This window comes from Schistocerca gregaria, chromosome 7 (genome assembly GCF_023897955.1).
Source record: "Schistocerca gregaria isolate iqSchGreg1 chromosome 7, iqSchGreg1.2, whole genome shotgun sequence".
Classification (NCBI taxonomy): Eukaryota; Metazoa; Arthropoda; class Insecta; order Orthoptera; family Acrididae; genus Schistocerca; species Schistocerca gregaria.
The window spans coordinates 572,466,322-572,483,687 of NC_064926.1; the positions used below are offsets into that span (position 1 = coordinate 572,466,322).

A 17,366-nucleotide genomic window follows, 5' to 3' on the forward strand; every position below is an offset into this window, starting at 1 on the left:
ATGACATAAGTAAATATATAAAATAATGAGAATAGTTTTTGAAACATTAATTTCACACATGAGTATTAAAATAAAACAGAATAAATAATGCCTAAGCATCTTTACAAGGTAAATAACATATTATCAGAAAAATTCGACAGCATAAATCTTATTAGCTAAACACATACAGACAGAAAAAAACACAAATTCACATAGTGTATTACCACAAAAATACAGGACAGGGTTTGTTTTCAGTGTAACATTTGGTACTGCAGTCAAACCCAAAACTTCATTCCACAGGTCTTTCCTCTTATTTCAACATTTGTTTCCACCAAAATAAATCCTATCCAAGCATGCTTTCTGTATTCTATTCACATCCTCTTTCAAAAATAGTTTTTCTCCACTGTACACTACTTTTTTGGCCAAACCATTTTCTTATAGCTTCTCAATGCATTTCTTCGAACTCGTCATAGTTAGTTTCTTGTATAGTCTACCCCCTCTTAAGCTAACTTAAATCTACTGAACTCAGATATATATACCAAGGGACAAGGCAATGCAGCAGCACATAAAAAATTAACACAAACAGCAAGGACAAAAAATGCAAATTGGCAAAGAAAGCAGCAGTAAATCTAAATTAGCAGAGAAATTGCCATATTACAGCTAATATGAGCTAATGTGCAGCAACAAGAAAAATAAATCAGTAGTAAAACTAGCTTAACAGACTAATACAAAGTGAAATTTAGTAGCATTATGCCTGGAAAACAGCAGCAACAAACGCAATAACTTATATCTAAATATGACAAAGCTCAAGCAGAAAAAATATTACAGTAAAAATGGCCATATCTAATACCTATGTCACATCAAAAAAACTTACTCTGCAAGAAAGTTACCAAGTCATTAAAAAAAATATTTATGCAATTCCTGTGAAGGGAAATGTCTATTTGTGCTCTCTTTTCTATGAAAGTACATCCTAAAATTATTCTTTACTGGGTCTGTAGACAGAAAATAGTGATATTAGCACATCTATTGAATTTTATTTTAACCAGTGCTGCAGTGCAGCTAGAGACTAGATATTAAACAAAATGAGCAAATATGTACAAAGGAAGGCATGAAACATCATTCATTAGCCATATGGCATTTCATAAGGTAGTAAAAAATACTCTCAATTCTCGTAGAAAGACGCTTGTCATAATCAGTTGTGCAGGTGTAAGTATCTTTCCAAGTAATGAGCGTGTCGTATTTGCGATGCTCTCTACAAAGAGATGTCAATAGCGAGGATAATGCCCTCTTTTTTTTTCTCCACCTAATGGCTTTCTTTTGTCAGACGACTACCTCTCAGCTGGGTGCCCAAAACACATTACGTCAAGGTCACTTACCTTTCTTACTGAAATATTTACGACAGCAGTTTCCACTACAGTGGCAGTCTCATATAATAAATTTCACAGGTCAAGAATTTGCGTTACAAATCTGTAGAAACAAAATCCTATTGATATAACAGTGTCCAAAAAAGTTCCGTCGGCATTGTAATACATTCATGCATATACATACATTTCATAACTCTTAATGTATGATTCTTGGTTTCCAACATCCTTCTTCACAAGTCAATGTCCCTAACCACTACTCATTATTCCTTGCTTTATTACACATATACATATTCGTAGACACTTCTTCAATATTTCATCATAATAAACACATGGTCATCATAATAATATCATATCACCTCAGTCAAATCTCAAAATCATCATAGCTTCCTCCAATAATTTCAAAACCTAGAAAAATTCTCTGCTCATTTGAATAGTATCATCTACATCAAACGTACTTTAAAAATCATGATCTCATACCAAATACATCATACAGAGCTCTCATATTATCACAATGGTTCCGAAAAAATATGAACATTTCACACAGTACAGACAAAATACAGTTTCATAAGTGTGAAGTTATCCAACTGTGTAATTACATAAACATCTGTCACTGATGTAGTAAAATAAATGTTTGTCTCTCTCAGTTATATAATCAGACAGCTGTGTAATTCTGTGTTAGAGAAACATGATACCAATGTGTAAAGTTGTCTAAGCAAATACCATATTAGCTAGGGATCCTTGTGGTTGCCAAACACATGATACACAAAGTAAGTGTGTACCCCCCTGAGGATTAATATAATTATACCCTCAGATGTTACAGATTACAGCAATGGAATGAAATGTATCACGGAAAACCTTTGTATCATTGTAATTCAAAAATCTTTAAAAATAAATGTTTTAAGTACCAAAATTAATCACTCAAATACGAGTACTGTAGCACTAAACTGTGCGTCGTGTTGTAAGATAATCTCTGTGGAAGTGTCATAGTTATCGTCCTCCGAAAGCTAAGTTCTGCAGAAGTCCATGTACTTACATCATGATAAACAAAAGTGAAATGCTTTGCATATAGATATCTTACTTATTACGCTTATTGCCCTGATGAAGAAAGTATTGTGCTGTAATGTATTGTTGTGCTATGGATAAGGCTGACTTATTGCAGCTATACCACAAAAGTTACTACTAAAACATGTTTTCCTTTCCAGAAGAATTCAGAAAAACTGTGCAGATATAAAACAGATATTGTGCAGATATAAAACAGATATTGTGCAGATATAAAACAGATACAGTGCAAAAGCAATAATATAAAGTGTATCACTCATTAGTAGCGTCGTGATATTGTCGTGTAGCTGTCAAATAAACTAACCACTGTGTCGTCTGGTATCTCTCAGAAAGTACTTTAAATCAAGAATGTAGTTTCAAGTAAACCAAAATGTTGCATTAAAATCTCATTAACAGTACTGGTATATGTTCTAAGTATATCAGCCTTATAGTCGTTACGTAATCGTGCGACTAACAACCAAGAATGTACAAATAACAACACTGTGTCGTCTGTTCACTATAACAATGCATTCGTAATTTCTGTTTAAATAAGTTCTCTTGGTTCTTGACTGGATATTTAACTTCAAACATTTTTGCATGTTAACAGATTCTAAGTGTGACAAAGCGTACTAGTAATGTAAAGTGAAAACTTACATGCCAAAGACAAAGTTAAACAGCAGATTATCGTTCAATAAACGGTTTTACATGTGAAATGGAAATGTGGTGTAAACCTTTATTCTTCTTAGTACGCAGACTTTCAACTGAAAAGCAATTATGATGTTTTATACGTCGGTAAGGAATGCTAAATCTTTTCTCAAGGTTGGCGTCTATGTTATTTTTCTCTGAGCCAGCCGCCGCACGTGGCTGCCTGCTGTGCGAGTCATTGTCTGTCTCTTTGTTGGCGCGCGTCGTTATTAGGATTTGGAGACCTAACTTCTACAAATTCACCTTGTCGAGAGGGCCCTGCTCTGTTTGAATCCCGCTAGTTCTGATGCAATTCAGGTGTGTCGTTACGATCATATCGTCTGTCGTCATGTCGGTATATTCCACAGTTTCTTTCTTGTCGGTCACGTGGTGGAGAATTTCTCCCTGAATCGTAACTGTGCACTGGACCGTTGCATCTAAAGTTATTCTGTCTCCCCTGATAATATTTATTTTGGTTCCCATATTGTCTGTTTCTCTGATTGTCTCTGTGATAGTCATTACCGCAGAGAGGTGATCTTTCCCTGTAATTATTACTACTCTGCCAACGGTTGTCATATGTGTGGTGTCTGTTTTGGTCACGATTTGTGTTGTGATAATAGCCTTGTTGTGTCCAGTTATTATTTCTTTCATCGTGAAATTGTGACGGGTGTGACCTGTAATTGTTGTGTTCCTGTTTTCGCGTTCCGCGATTGTCAGTGTCAATTTCTAATTCTTGTAAGAGTCCCTGAAAAGCTTCAAATGTCCTCTTTGCAACGTCCTGCCTAATTAATATGTCGTAAATGTTCAGGTAATTTTATTAAGCAAATGCGGATGAGTTCTGAGGGGCTGTATGCGTTTGACAGGTACTGATTCTTGTGCAACATGTCTTCAAAATATTTCACAAGACTGGAAAATTCAGATTGCTCTAAATGTTTAATCATTATGATACTATGTTTTACTCGGTCTTTTGTAGCTTGAGACCAATATGCTGAGAGGAAGGCATGATAAAATTCTCCTTCACTGTGACAATCGTTAATGACCGATCGCATTCTTACATCTGGTTCATTCTCTAAGTAGCCACACGTAAATTCTAATCTGTGCTCCAATGACCAGTTGGGAGGAAAAAAATGAGAGAATTGATGTAGCCATGCTTGTGGATGAATGTCATTGTCAGAATTCTTAAATATTTTGAATTTACGTGTAGTAATGAACAGCTTATAGTCAAAATCATCTTGTCGGCGAGTAGCATATCGGTCATTGTTACGTCGTGTTGGCGGTTCCATCTCAAAATTCGGTGCACCTTGCCAATTTCTATCATAATTTCCGAAATGCCCTGTGTTATTATTTTGTAGCTTTTCCGTATTTCTAAGTCCCTCTTCCCGTGTTGGAGCGCGAGTGTCCTTTGAAATATATAATTCTTGTATTACCTGTGTCAGCTGATCTTGTACTTCCCGGATTTCTCTTTGGTGTTGCGTATTAATTTGATTCTGATTTTGTTTGAATTTCCTAATTTGTTCGCACTCTTCTGTGTCATTCAGATCATCATCTACCTTTGCAGATAAGTTGATGAACTGATCCGAAAGTTCGGCTACTTTCTCTGATAGTGTACTTATTTCCTCAGTGTTTTTTTCTGAACCAAATTTCAGAGTGTCCATTTGTGTTGCAATCGTACCTACTGCGTGCTTTAAGTTTTCCTGAGTTTTTGCAAGTTGCGTAACCAAATTGGTAGATGCAACTGAGTCAATTTTAGTTAGCAAGGTGTCATGATTTTCATAAACAATAGTTTGCAGTTCTTTTATGGCTGATCTGTGGTTCTGTAACGAATTTTCATGCCCGGAAAAAATAGGTTGGAAATGCTCACAAATTTGTGTTTTTTACGTCATTACAGACTTTTGGCATTTCGATTCGATTTTATGTAACTCAGTAGTTAAATCTTCACATGTTTGTTCAAGCGTATGTTCCACTGAGTCTAACTTTTGAAGCTTTTGTTCCATTGTGTCTAACTCTTGAAGATTTTGTCCCATTTGTTTCTGATTTTGTTCCATTTGTTGCATTAATTGTAATAATAATGTATTAGTGTCTGGAATCTGTTTCTCTATGCTTTTTGGCAGTGCATTTTCACCGGCAACATTCACATTTTGACAAGCAGAAAATGTTTCTTGACTCATTTGAGAAAGCGGTGAGAACCCAAAACCTAAGTCTAAAGTATTTTGCAATATTGTGTTCTGTGATTTCGGATTCCTCAGGCGAGCTGTTGCCGACCGATCGATCGATAATGCTTCCCTGTTCACTACTTGTTTCATTGTCTACACCATTATTTGCCGCCCGCTCCATTTCCCTATGCACAATTTCCAAATTACTACTTTGAATGTCTGTTAATTCACTACACAGTGGTGCTGATAAGCTATGCTCGTCGTCACTATTATTTCTCAGTTTACTATGGAGCCTAGTGTTACGTTTTTCACACGCCATTATTGTCACAATATTTCACACGATAACACAGAAAAGCACAATCTGAAGAGCAAAAATAAGAGAACACATTAACATAGCACTGAATATATCATCTAGGTAATTGCAAGCGCAGCTGCGAAATACTTGGTGCAAATCTACATGCATGCCACAACTGTTTTACTGTACAACAATGAAAAACTACAACTACAAAGGAAATTCTCTCTATAATTACGCACTAACAATAAACAAAAGCTACACTAACTACACAAACTACAAGAAAAGATTAGACGATTCGAGTGAGGTATCCTCGGGTAAGGGTCGACATATGAAACGTCCCCTTAGAAAAATTGTACAAGACTGTGCTTAAACTGACACACAATAACTTTAGCGCAACGCAATCTGACTTTCAAAAATCCCTACAAAAGAATGGCCCTGACTAACATTAACCTATACGTTTCACAAATCACCTACCTCACAAAAATCATCGTTAGTCGAACTACTGCAATCCAGTGAGCGCCATTACTGCCAGCTAAATACAAGATTCAAACAACGGAAGGCACTAACTACTGATAGGTATAGTTAGCAAATAAAAGATTTTAATAGAGAACAAACAATGTATTTACCTTAATATCATCAAAAGTCGTAATATATATAGCAGTTCATGACATCCAGTCTTACAAATTTCAAAACTCCGCCATTTCTCTCCCCAAATCCACCACTGCTGGCGGCTCACCTCCAACTGCACAACGCTATTCGCTGTTAACAGCCAACTGCCCAACACTACAATGGCCAACAACAATGCAAACCAACCACAGACTGCACACAGCACAGCCAGTGATTTTCATACAGGGCGCTACGTAACGTTACCAACATAAAAACCTAAACAGCCTACTTACAAAGTTTATTCGTACATTCACGACGACCATACCCGATTGTTCATAATTCCACAACGCGCCGAGAATCCTGCATCAAGAAAATCGAAGCAAACAAGAGCAATTTACGTGGGCAGAAGAGGGGCTATTCGGACCCAGTATTGTCATACCAAGCTCTATGCACAATGCCAGTAACAAGAATGCTGAATTTATGTTGTTTGTTGAACTACCCAGAGTTTTACTTCGGCCGTTGTGTATGTGGAAAGACAAAGGGAGGGCGGGGGCGGGGGGGGGGGGGGGTGAGGAACACAGAGAGTCTGCTCTCTACACATTTGCTATGTGAAGGTTCGGCTTACCTCAGCTCCTGTTTTCTAAAACCATGATTTGTGCTAATTAAAATGTTTGTTGATGAGCTGACGATACCAACGAATTCACCAACGGCCAGTAACTGGTTTTTCAGTTTTCGCCCCCCGTCGTGCGTTGCAGTGGTTGTGTGGATGTAGCTGTTGTGATCGTGAGGGGTAGCCGTAGTCCCACATTTGTCAGCAGAACACCCTCCACCACTTTCGCGCCAACGCGTTTTTCAAGGGAAAAATCGAGATTTCTTCTATATTGTTCTCTGTCATTGAACGTCAATGTATGTTCTTAATGTTCTGTAATGGCCTCGAATGTTCCAGAATAAATCACTGAAACGGCACATGTCTAACTGATCCAACCCCCTGCAAAATCGTCTTAACCCATCAGTTGTGCGGCGTAGTAAAGACTCATCGAAAAAGTGTATTCGCTTATGGCAAAAAAATAAAATAAATAAAAATAAAAATGAAAACAGCGAATGGTTATGTGTATGAACAATTTTGGACACAAAAAATGACGCAGTTCAGCAGAGAAATCAGTAAATACAGCACATTATAAAAGGGGTAACAATATTTAAATAAATTGGTATAATGACAATCCAGCATCAAGAAGCGGAAATGCTGACGAAAAAAGAAAAACGCAAGTCAGTATTCATACCATGCAAATCACTCTTTTCAATTTATTTGCCATTCAGCTAAGAAGAAGACCGGGCATCCCATTATGGGAAGGTGAATTTAAAAGACTCGTATTTACTGCAGAGACACATACTTAGCGGGTTCGCTTTTGGCCAACCACAAAACTTACCTAAGGCGTTGCATTCATGGAGTGTGCGGCTGGTCCCGACGGAGGTTCGAGTCCTCCCTCTGGCATGGGTGTGAGTGTTTGTCCTTAGGATAATTTAGGTTAAGTAGTGTGTAAGCTTAGGGAATGATGACCTTAGCATCTAAGTCCCATAGGATTTCACACACATTTGAACATAAATGTTATTCGCATTTTCAACTGAAAGCAAAACAGTAAATGTAGTTTATTGATAAATGATTTCATTAGGTTAGATGTTGCACAAATGAGATTATTAGCTGTACATTTTTTCAATGCAGAAAACAAATGTTTAGTCGGCCGGAGTGGCCGTACGGTTCTAGGCACTGCAGTCTAGAACCGAGCGACCGCTACGGTCGCAGGTTCGAATCCTACCTCGGGAATGGATGTGTGTGATGTCCTTAGGTTAGGTTTAATTAGTTCTAAGTTCTAGGCGACTGATGACCTCATGAGTTAAATCGCATAGTGCTCAGAGCCATTTGAACCATTGTTGAACGAATTTTTAAAAATGATCATGGAAAGCGAGTCTTTATTAGGTAGTTCCCATACATTTTTTTTTAGCTTGAAGATTTGTGATGCATTAAGCAGTATTACCTGTAGAACATATGTGGTAGAAGTATATTAAGTATTTACTAATGTGTTTTACACCCATATGCTACGTTTACAGCACCTCCAGCTATGTATAAGACAACTTTTTTTATATTGCATCCTGTTCGTGCATGTAGTGCAAATAAAGTTCAACACTAGCAACGTATGTAACTCATGCCAACCTATCATAAAGAGAATCAAGACATGATTTAAAGAATGAAAACTGCACTAGTTACTTATTTTTTGCTGCTCAGCAGAACACGTTTCGAGAATTTATTCTCATTTTGAAGTACATATGTGCATTTGTTTACATGAATATGTTTGCTGATGTTTGGAAGAGAGGCAGAAAAGCACACATATGTACTTGAAAAAAATAAGCAACTGGTGCAGTTTTCATCATTTAAATCATGGATGACACAGTTGCAGGCTTTCCCAAAACATTTACTAAGATGAACGAAAAGAAGTAAGACACACAGCATCATGTATGAGGGCATGCTGAAAAGTAATGCCTCCGAATTTTTTATGTAAAAACTCTTAAAGCTCTTTAAATATAACGAAAATTATTGATCCTACTTCGGTATTCTTCATGTCTACATATCTATTTCTCAAGATATTTACTCTGACGACGAACTCATTTCTCCCAACGAGTAACCAGTTTGTTGACACCGTCCTTGTAGAACTTTGCTGACGTTGCCTCAACCTCACATGTGCTTGCAGCTCTTCAGCACTATAAAGTCCTCAAAAGTATTCTTTAAGTTTAGCAAACAGATGAAAATCGGATGAGGACAATTCGGGACTGTATGGGGGACGAACGACGACTGTTATCCCAGGGGTTGTATTGTTGCAGATCTCGTGTGTCATACTGAAAGAGAGAGTACGAACTCTTCGAATTCAGAACTTGATTACAGCACCCTGTTTCTCACGCAAGTACGTAGTTAAGTTACACGCCGTCAGGTTACACGCGACAATTCGGAACCCTCTACCGGCAGAGGGCTGCAAATACTAGAACAATAAAGATCTAAATGTTGATAATGTTTATTTCATTCAAAAATCTGTACGAAGTTTCACATTAAAAAGTCGGAGGCATTACTTTTTTTCTTTAAGCGTCACTCGCCGACATGAACTGAAAATTTAGGCTTCTGTGGCTCGCATTTGTTATCCTTAATACCAGATGTAAGAGGGTGAGTCAAATGAAAACCTTAAATTTGTAATAACTAATCGAAATTTCGCGCCATTATTCTGTAGGTTGGTAAGCGTACTACAGGTAGCGTGCAGAATGGCCTGGAGGTGGCAGCATAGTGCAGATGCACACATACCGTCGCAATATCAGTATGAAGATGGCCGACCCACTTGCGACTTGCACCACGGAAGAACAGGGTTCTGTTATTCGGTTTTTACTTAGTGAAGGTGTGAAACCTATTGAAATTCATCGACGAATGAAGGTTCAGTACAGTGATGCATGTTTGTCACAGCAGTAGGAAGTTCACAAATGGTGTGACTTCAGTGGAAGACGCTACTCGTCCAGGTCAGGCCAAACGAGTTGTGACTCCACAGAACATTGCAGCAGTTGAAGCCATGGTGAAGGATAACCGCCGAGTGACACTGAATGACATTGCAGCATGTTTACAGATTAGTCGTGGGTCAGCACACCACACTGCGCATGATGTGCTCCAGTCTCACAAAGTGTCTGCAAGATGGTTGCCACGGCAGCTGACTCCTGAAATGAAAGAAGGACGTGTTGATGCTTGTGCTTCACAACTTCTTCGGCGCTTTGAACGAGAAGGTGATGGCTTCCTTGCAAGAATCGTTACTGGGGACGAAACCTGGGTTCACATCCGCCAACCGGAAACGAAGAGAGCGAGCAAGGAATGGCGCCATTCCTCATCAACAAAACCAAAGAAGTTTCGAACAGAACCATCAGCAGGGAAGGTTATGCTGACTCTCTTTTGGGACGAAAAAGGCGTCATTTTGGATCATTACATGCCTAGAAGAACCGCTGTCAACAGTGCATTATACACAGATCAGGTGTCCTTTTACAACATGACAATGCAAGGCCTCACACTGCCCCAACAACAGTTGCAACAATCAAAGACCTGCATTTTGAGGTGTCTTCCTTATCCACCAGATCTTGCCCCAAGTGATTTCCATATGTTTGGAACACTCAAAGACGCAATAGGAGGAAAGAAACTTGCCGACAGATTAAAATTGTGTGCCGGACCGAGACTCGAACTCGAGACCTTGCCTTTCGCGGGCAAGTGTTCTGCAACCTGAGCTACCCAAGCACGACTCACGTCCTGTCCTCACAGCTTTACTTCTGCCAGTACCTCGTCTCCTTGCACTTGCCCGCGAATGGCAAGGGCCCGAGTTCGAGTCTCGGCCGGCACACAATTTTAATCTGCCAGGAAGTTTCATATCAGCGCACACTCCGCTGCAGAGTGAAAATCTCATTCTGGAAACATCCCCCAGGCTGTGGCTAAGCCATGTCTCCACAATATCCGTTCTTTCAGGAGTGCTAGTTCTGCAAGGTTCGCAGGAGAGCTTCTGTAAAATCTGGAAGGTAGGAGACGAGGTACTGGCAGGAGTAAAGCTGTGAGGACGGGACGTGAGTCGTGCTTGGGTAGCTCAGTTGAGTACTTGCCCGCGAAAGGCAATGTCCCAGGTTCGAGTCTCGGTTCAGCACGCAGTTTTATTCTGCCAGGAAGTTTCATATCAGCGCACACTCCGCTACTCCGCTGCAGAGTGAAAATCTCATTCTGGGAGGAAAGAAGTTCCGTTCTGGTGAAGAGGTACGCCAGGCGGTGCATGAGTGGTTGCGCAGACTACCAAAATAATTTTTTTCTAAAGGAATTTATGCACTTTGTAAGAGCTGGAGGACTTGCATTGAGCGTGGAAGAGACTATGTTGAAAAGTGATATAGCTTTGTTCCACTTCTGCACAATAAATAGTATTTTAAGAAATATTTAACGTTTTCATTTGCCTCACCCTCGTATCTCCGCTGCCCGTTCTTTCCCCACATCGCTGCCTCCTCGCTGCGGGCACAGCGTACAACTCCTCTACTGTGAGCATTTTCCGACAGCTGCCGTGCGACCTTTATTTCGTGACCGCGTTAACAGGCTCCCTGTGGCAGCTTCTTGCACTGTGTACACGGGAAACATTGTGTCAGTTGGACAGACAGGCGACGGCAAACAGCCGCATTCTCAGAAGGTGACTCCGCTCGACGTGTTGACAGGAGATTACCGCTGTGGGCACGGCTGGCGTTGCCCGCCGCGAGGTAAACAGCACCGCTTCTCCTGAACTGACGCCCGCTCCTCCAGACAACACTGTGCACGTCACGTTCTGTTACCTTCCCTGACCGCCTGTGCCAAGCAGTTGGTGATACTGCAGTACTAGTCCACAACCTGACCTCAGATGTTAAGTCCCATAGTGCTCAGAGCCATTTGAATCATTTTTGAATACTACACGTATACAGTACGCAGAAGTTACGGTATGTCTCACAGCCACAGCGACAAAATGGGATAGAGGATACTAGCCGCCCGTTGTGGCCGAGTGGTTCTAGGCGCTTCAGTCTGGAACCGCGCTGTTGCTGCGGTAGCAGGTTCGAATACTGCCTTGGGCGTGGATGTGTGTGATGTCCTTACGTTAGTTACGTTTAAGTAGTTCTAAGTCTAGGGGACTGATGACCTCAGATGTTAAGTCCCATAGTGCTCAGAGCCATTTGAACTATTTTTGAATACTACACGTATACAGAGGATCATTCCTTGTAAAATAATACGGCCTTTTCACCTCGTCACTCGTAAGCTACACACGTGAGAGATGAATACCAGTCACGGTATGTACTAAATCGTAGCCAACTACACTGCACAAGATCACTTTTTGGACGCCCCGAAAATGTCTCTCATTGTGACGCACAAATTTCAGATTTGAATCAAAGGTGCCTACTACATTCCTCTCTAATAGTGCAGAAGCGTGGCGCCCTGCTACGTCACGCTCGGAATCGGCGAAGCTCCAAACAGCAAGGTGTCGACACCTGTGGAAAAAAGGCCAGAGGTCAGAAGGTCACGTGAAGCGTAGGATGGGTTAATGCTGTCACATTGGCACCAAATTTCACCACAGTTCTCTCGAACACCACCACGGACGCGTCACGCGACAGGAGGGTCGTCACAGCCTCTCTTACCAACATTTCAACCCCTCTTTTGACACCTCTGCGATGGATGTCAGAATAGCAATGCTTAGCGCCGAAATCAGGGGGTGGCCGAGGAAAAGACTTCAGACCCACCAACACTCAGAATGGAAGCGAGAAGCCTTCACGAGTGATGTAAAGAGCTTCAATCTGAGAACCCCATCTACATCTACATGGATACTCTGCAAATCACATTTAAGTGCCTGGCAGAGGGTTCATCAAACCACCTTCACAATTCTCTATTATTCCAATCTCGTATAGCGCGCAGAAAGAATAAACACCTATATCTTTCTGTACGAGCTCTGATTTCCTTTATTATATCGTGGTGATCGTTCCTCCCTATGTAGGTCGGTGTCTACAAAATATTTTCTTATTCAGAGGAGAAAGTTGGTGATTGGAATTTCCTGAGAAAATTCCGTCGCAACGAAAACGCCTTTCTTTTAATGATTTCCAGCCCAAATCCTGTATCATTTTGTAAGGTGTCAGGCAAATCCAACACCTTCCATGAAAACCCTGACATGATAAGCAAATCCAGTAGTATGTCACATAGCTCCGAATAAATCGTGACATTAAATTAACCAAAGTAATATGAGTAACGAGTGAGCAAATGGAATACCACAGACTAACACAAGAATGCCTAAATACATGTCGTACCTTCCCACCGTGAGACCGACGCAGTTTCGAGGGGAGAAACGAGAACAGAAGCCGAGAGCAGAACCGTGTTAAGCCGGAAGGCCCTACGATAAGGGACGGACTGGACACCCACGTCTCCAGCTAACCACTAGGGCCTCACCACCCGCACGTTTTAGCGTGAGACTTTATCGCGTCTCTGTTACGTCAAGGACCACCCCCCAGCCCATGTTAAAAGACTGAGCCCTCCAGAAGAACAGTATAGATCTTACGATAACGCTAAAAGGACCACATCAGCTGCAAGTTTTAGCGTGAGAGTTTTTCGCGTCTCTGTTACGTTGCAAACTTTAAAAACATTGCCCCACCACGAAAAGTATAACGTTTCTCATTGGATAGACAGAATTTTTGTAGGCGGAGCTTAAGGTTAACATTGAGACCCTGATTGGTCAGATGAAAACAATGCCAGATAGTCTTTTTTAAACCAACTTCGGTAAATTGTAGTAAGGAGAAGCTAGGAGATAGTTGCTTCCGAGACAGCGAGGTGAGCGGAGCTGTGCTGTTCGCCGCCCCCTGACGAACACCGACAAGGTAATGAACGCACGCGATGCCGCATTTTTGGGCGCATAAGGCTTCACTCAGAACTGCAAAAGTCTCATCTGTTACACCCCCTTTTTCCGTAATACTAGTATCGATCGTTAATTAAAGCTCATGGTGTTCACATTTGCCACTTGAAGTAAAAATCTGAAACGCGATAATTTTTCTGTTATACAGTTATTGAGAAGCCATATCAGCCACTGTAATTTACGACAAGTTAGATAAGTAATTAAAGATAATTGAGGGTCACTGTAGATCATTTTAATAGTTTTCTCTTTTGTGAAACTTAAATTAATCCTAGATTATGGATGTGATATGGCATAGGTCATCCTTCCATCCATTGTAGAACTTGGAAACCCATTCAGGAAATATTCGTTCACATTTTTGTTGAACGCAGTTGGTTTTTACCATCCTGTATTAAAACATTTCTTTTTATCAATAGCGCAATTTATAAACGATGTTTTGTGAGTAGAATAAAATTTCCAATGGTAAACGTAACTGCTTATTCGACGTTATTTTACCAGCTAACTAAAAATAGAAAAGCCTTGAACTCCTTCCACTACATTTAGTTAGTATTAAGATTCTTTTACAGGGAGTGCAGTGGAGCTGACGCTGAGATCATTAAGTATTTGGTTATATCATGGCTAGCCTCACTGAACTCTTCTGAATTCTACATGTCATGTGTGGTCTAGCGTCTCCTTACTAACAACAGGTCCCAGGTTCAAACTAGTCAATTCCGTAGAAAACACTCTCAGAGCGTCGTCGCGCGAAAGTGGTAGGGAGACACGATATAGAACAAACAGACACCACCATGAATATTTAGAATTTCTGTGACACTCTCTCCCATATTTCGCGATAATACAAAACGTGCTGCCTTTCTTTGAACTTTTTCGATGTACTTCGTCAGATCTATCTGGTAAGAATCCCACACCGCGCAGCAGTGTTCTAAAAGCGGACGGACAAGCGTAGTGTAGGCAGTCTCCTTAGTAGGTCTGTTACATTTTCTAAGTGTCCTGCCAGTAAAACTCAGCCTTTAATTAGCCTTCCTCACAACATTTTCTGTGTGTTCTTTTCAATTTAAGTTGTTCGTAATTGTAATACCTAGGTATTTAGTTGAATTTACGGCTTTTAGATTAGTCTGATTTATGGTGTCACCGAAGTTTAACGAGTTCCTTTTAGCACTCATGTCGATGACCTCACACTTTTCGTTATTTAGGGTCAACTGCTACTTTTCGCACCATTCCGATATTTCTTCTAAATCGTTTTGCAGTTTGTTTTTATCTTCTGATGACTTTATTAGTCGATCAACGACAGCGTCATCTGCAAACAACGGAAGACGGCTGCTCAGATTGTCTCCAAAATCGTTTATATAGATAACGAACAGCAAAGACCCTACATCACTTCCTTGGGGAACACCAGAAATCACTTCTGTTTTACTCGATGACGTTCCGTCGGTTACTACGAACTGTGACCTTCCTGACAGGAAAGCGCAAATCCAGTCACATAACTGAGACGATATTCCATAGGCACGCAATTTCCCTACGAGTCGCTTGTGTGGTACAGTGTCAAAAGCCTTCCGGAAATCCACAAATACGGAATCGATCTGAAATCCCTTGCCAATAGCACTCAGCATTTCATGTGAATAAAGAGCTAGTTGTGTTTCACAGGAACGATGTTTTCTAAAACCATATTGACTGTGTGTCAATAGACCGTTTCCTTTTAGGTAATTCGTAATGTTCGAACACAATATATGTTCTAAAATCCTGCTGCATATCGACGTTAACGATATGGTTCTGTAATTTAGTGGATTACTCTTTCTACCTTTCTGGAATATTGGTGTGACCTGTGCAACTTTCCAGCCTTTGCGTATGGATCTTTCGTCGAACGAACTGTTGTATATGATTTTTAAGTATGGAGCTGATGCATCAGCATACTCCGAAAGGAACCTAATTGGTATGTAGTCTGGACCAGAAGACGTGCTTTTATAAAGTGATTCCTCTGATGCGTCGATTCGCACACACTTCGCTGGCGATATCGACAGTTCGCAATACGATTGCAGGACGACGTTGCTCAGTGCTGACACACCAACCCTTCGCTGAGAACATCGTGGAGCAGCAACCCCACTGAACATAATCACATATCTTTGGAATACAGCGTGACCGAATTTTTGCTCTTGTGTGCAGAGTGGCACAACTAAAGACCTGTCAAAACCATTCGACGAAATCTGAACATGATCCGAGTTAGTAAAGGATGTTTTTTTATGCCTTTTCAGCCCTCCAGTGGCGTCATGACGGCAGTTCGAGTTGGAGGTTTGTGACATTGCGAGGTTTGCGATACCTTCATGAATAAAACGGAAAGGGTATCTCATAGGCCCTCTGTTCGGTAACACACTCTATGCCACCCTCCCTGCTTTGTTGAGCACCCAAAAGAATATGTTCCATGCGGAATGGAAGGCCTATGGAAGAGGGCTGTAGGTGCTAAAATGTTCGTCCCATGCTGTGCATCGGAGGAAAGAAATTGCAGTACGAAAACAATAATTAACGTAGAGTCTTGAAACTTCTGGAATACAATTGTTTACAGAACATATGTAAGCCATTCGCAATGCAAAACATGTGTTAGTGTAGGTGAATGATAAGCCACTGTACAAGTGAAATGTTGGTACGTTCATAACCGGTGTAACCGCCACAATGTTGAATGCAAGCATGCAAACGCTCGTGTACTGTGTTGTACAGGTGGCGGATGTTCTTTTGTCGGATGGTGTTTCATGCCTATTACACTTGGTCGGTTAACAAAGGTCCCGAGTTCGAGTCTCGGTCGGGCACACAGTTTTAATCTGCCAGGAAGTTTCATATCAGCGCACACTCCGCTGCAGAGTGAAAATCTCATTCTGGAAACAAAGGGACTGTTAATGCTGTTTGCGCGTGACGCTGGAGTTGTTCGATTATATCCCATATGTGCCCGGCTGGAGACAGATCTGGTGATCTATCAGACCAAGGCAACATGTCGACACTCTGTAGAGTATGCAGGATTACAACAGCGGTATGTGGGCGCTACAGTCTGGAACCGCGCGACCGCTACGCTAGCAGGTTCGAATCCTGCCTCGGGCATGGATGTGTGTGATGTCCTTAGGTTAGTTAGGTTTAAGTAGTTGTAAGTTAAGGAACTAACGACCTGAGAAGTTAAGTCCCATAGTGCTCAGAGCCATTTTTTGGGCGAGCGTTATCCTGATGGGAAATACCCGCTGGTATGCTGCTCATGACCGACAGCACAGCACAACGAATCACCAGACAGACGTACAGATTTGCAGGTGGGGTGCGTGGGATACCAACGAGAGTGCTACTGCCCTCACACTGAACTCCAGGTGTAGGTGCAGTGTGCGTAGCACGTAGACAGGTTGGTTGCTGGCCCTCAACTGGACTGCTCCAAACCAACACAGGGCCATCACTGCCACCGAGGTAGATCCAGCTTTCATCAGAAACTCCACCCTACCTCCAATGAGCTTTCGATTGACACCGCTGAAGGCTCTAATAGCGGTGGTTTGGAGTCAGTGGAATGCACGCAACATGGCTGTCCCTGAAGCAGCCGATTTGTAACGTTCGTTGTATCACTGTATTGCCAACTGCTGGCCAAATTACTACTGCAGATGCGACACAGACATACGCCGAACACAAAGGTCTTCGTCCTCGGTACCGCCACGTGGACGTCCAGAGTTGGGTCTTAGGGCGACCCCACATTCTCGCGATCACCGCTCCCAGCAATCACGTACCGTGGCCACATTCCTGCCAAGACTTTAAAAGCGGTGGCTCGTTTGTTTCA

The 17,366-nt window shown here is 41.3% G+C and overlaps 1 long non-coding RNA gene across 1 annotated transcript; it reads right to left on the reverse strand.

Annotated features, from left to right (window-relative positions):
- Positions 1-8,069: 8,069 nt before the first annotated feature.
- LOC126282085 (uncharacterized) lies at positions 8,070-11,200 on the reverse strand. The gene is made up of 2 exons (XR_007551324.1): positions 11,129-11,200; positions 8,070-9,863 (listed from the first exon to the last, which is right to left on the reverse strand). It is a non-coding gene; the product is annotated as an uncharacterized LOC126282085 (long non-coding RNA).
- Between the last annotated feature and the right edge of the window lie 6,166 nt (positions 11,201-17,366).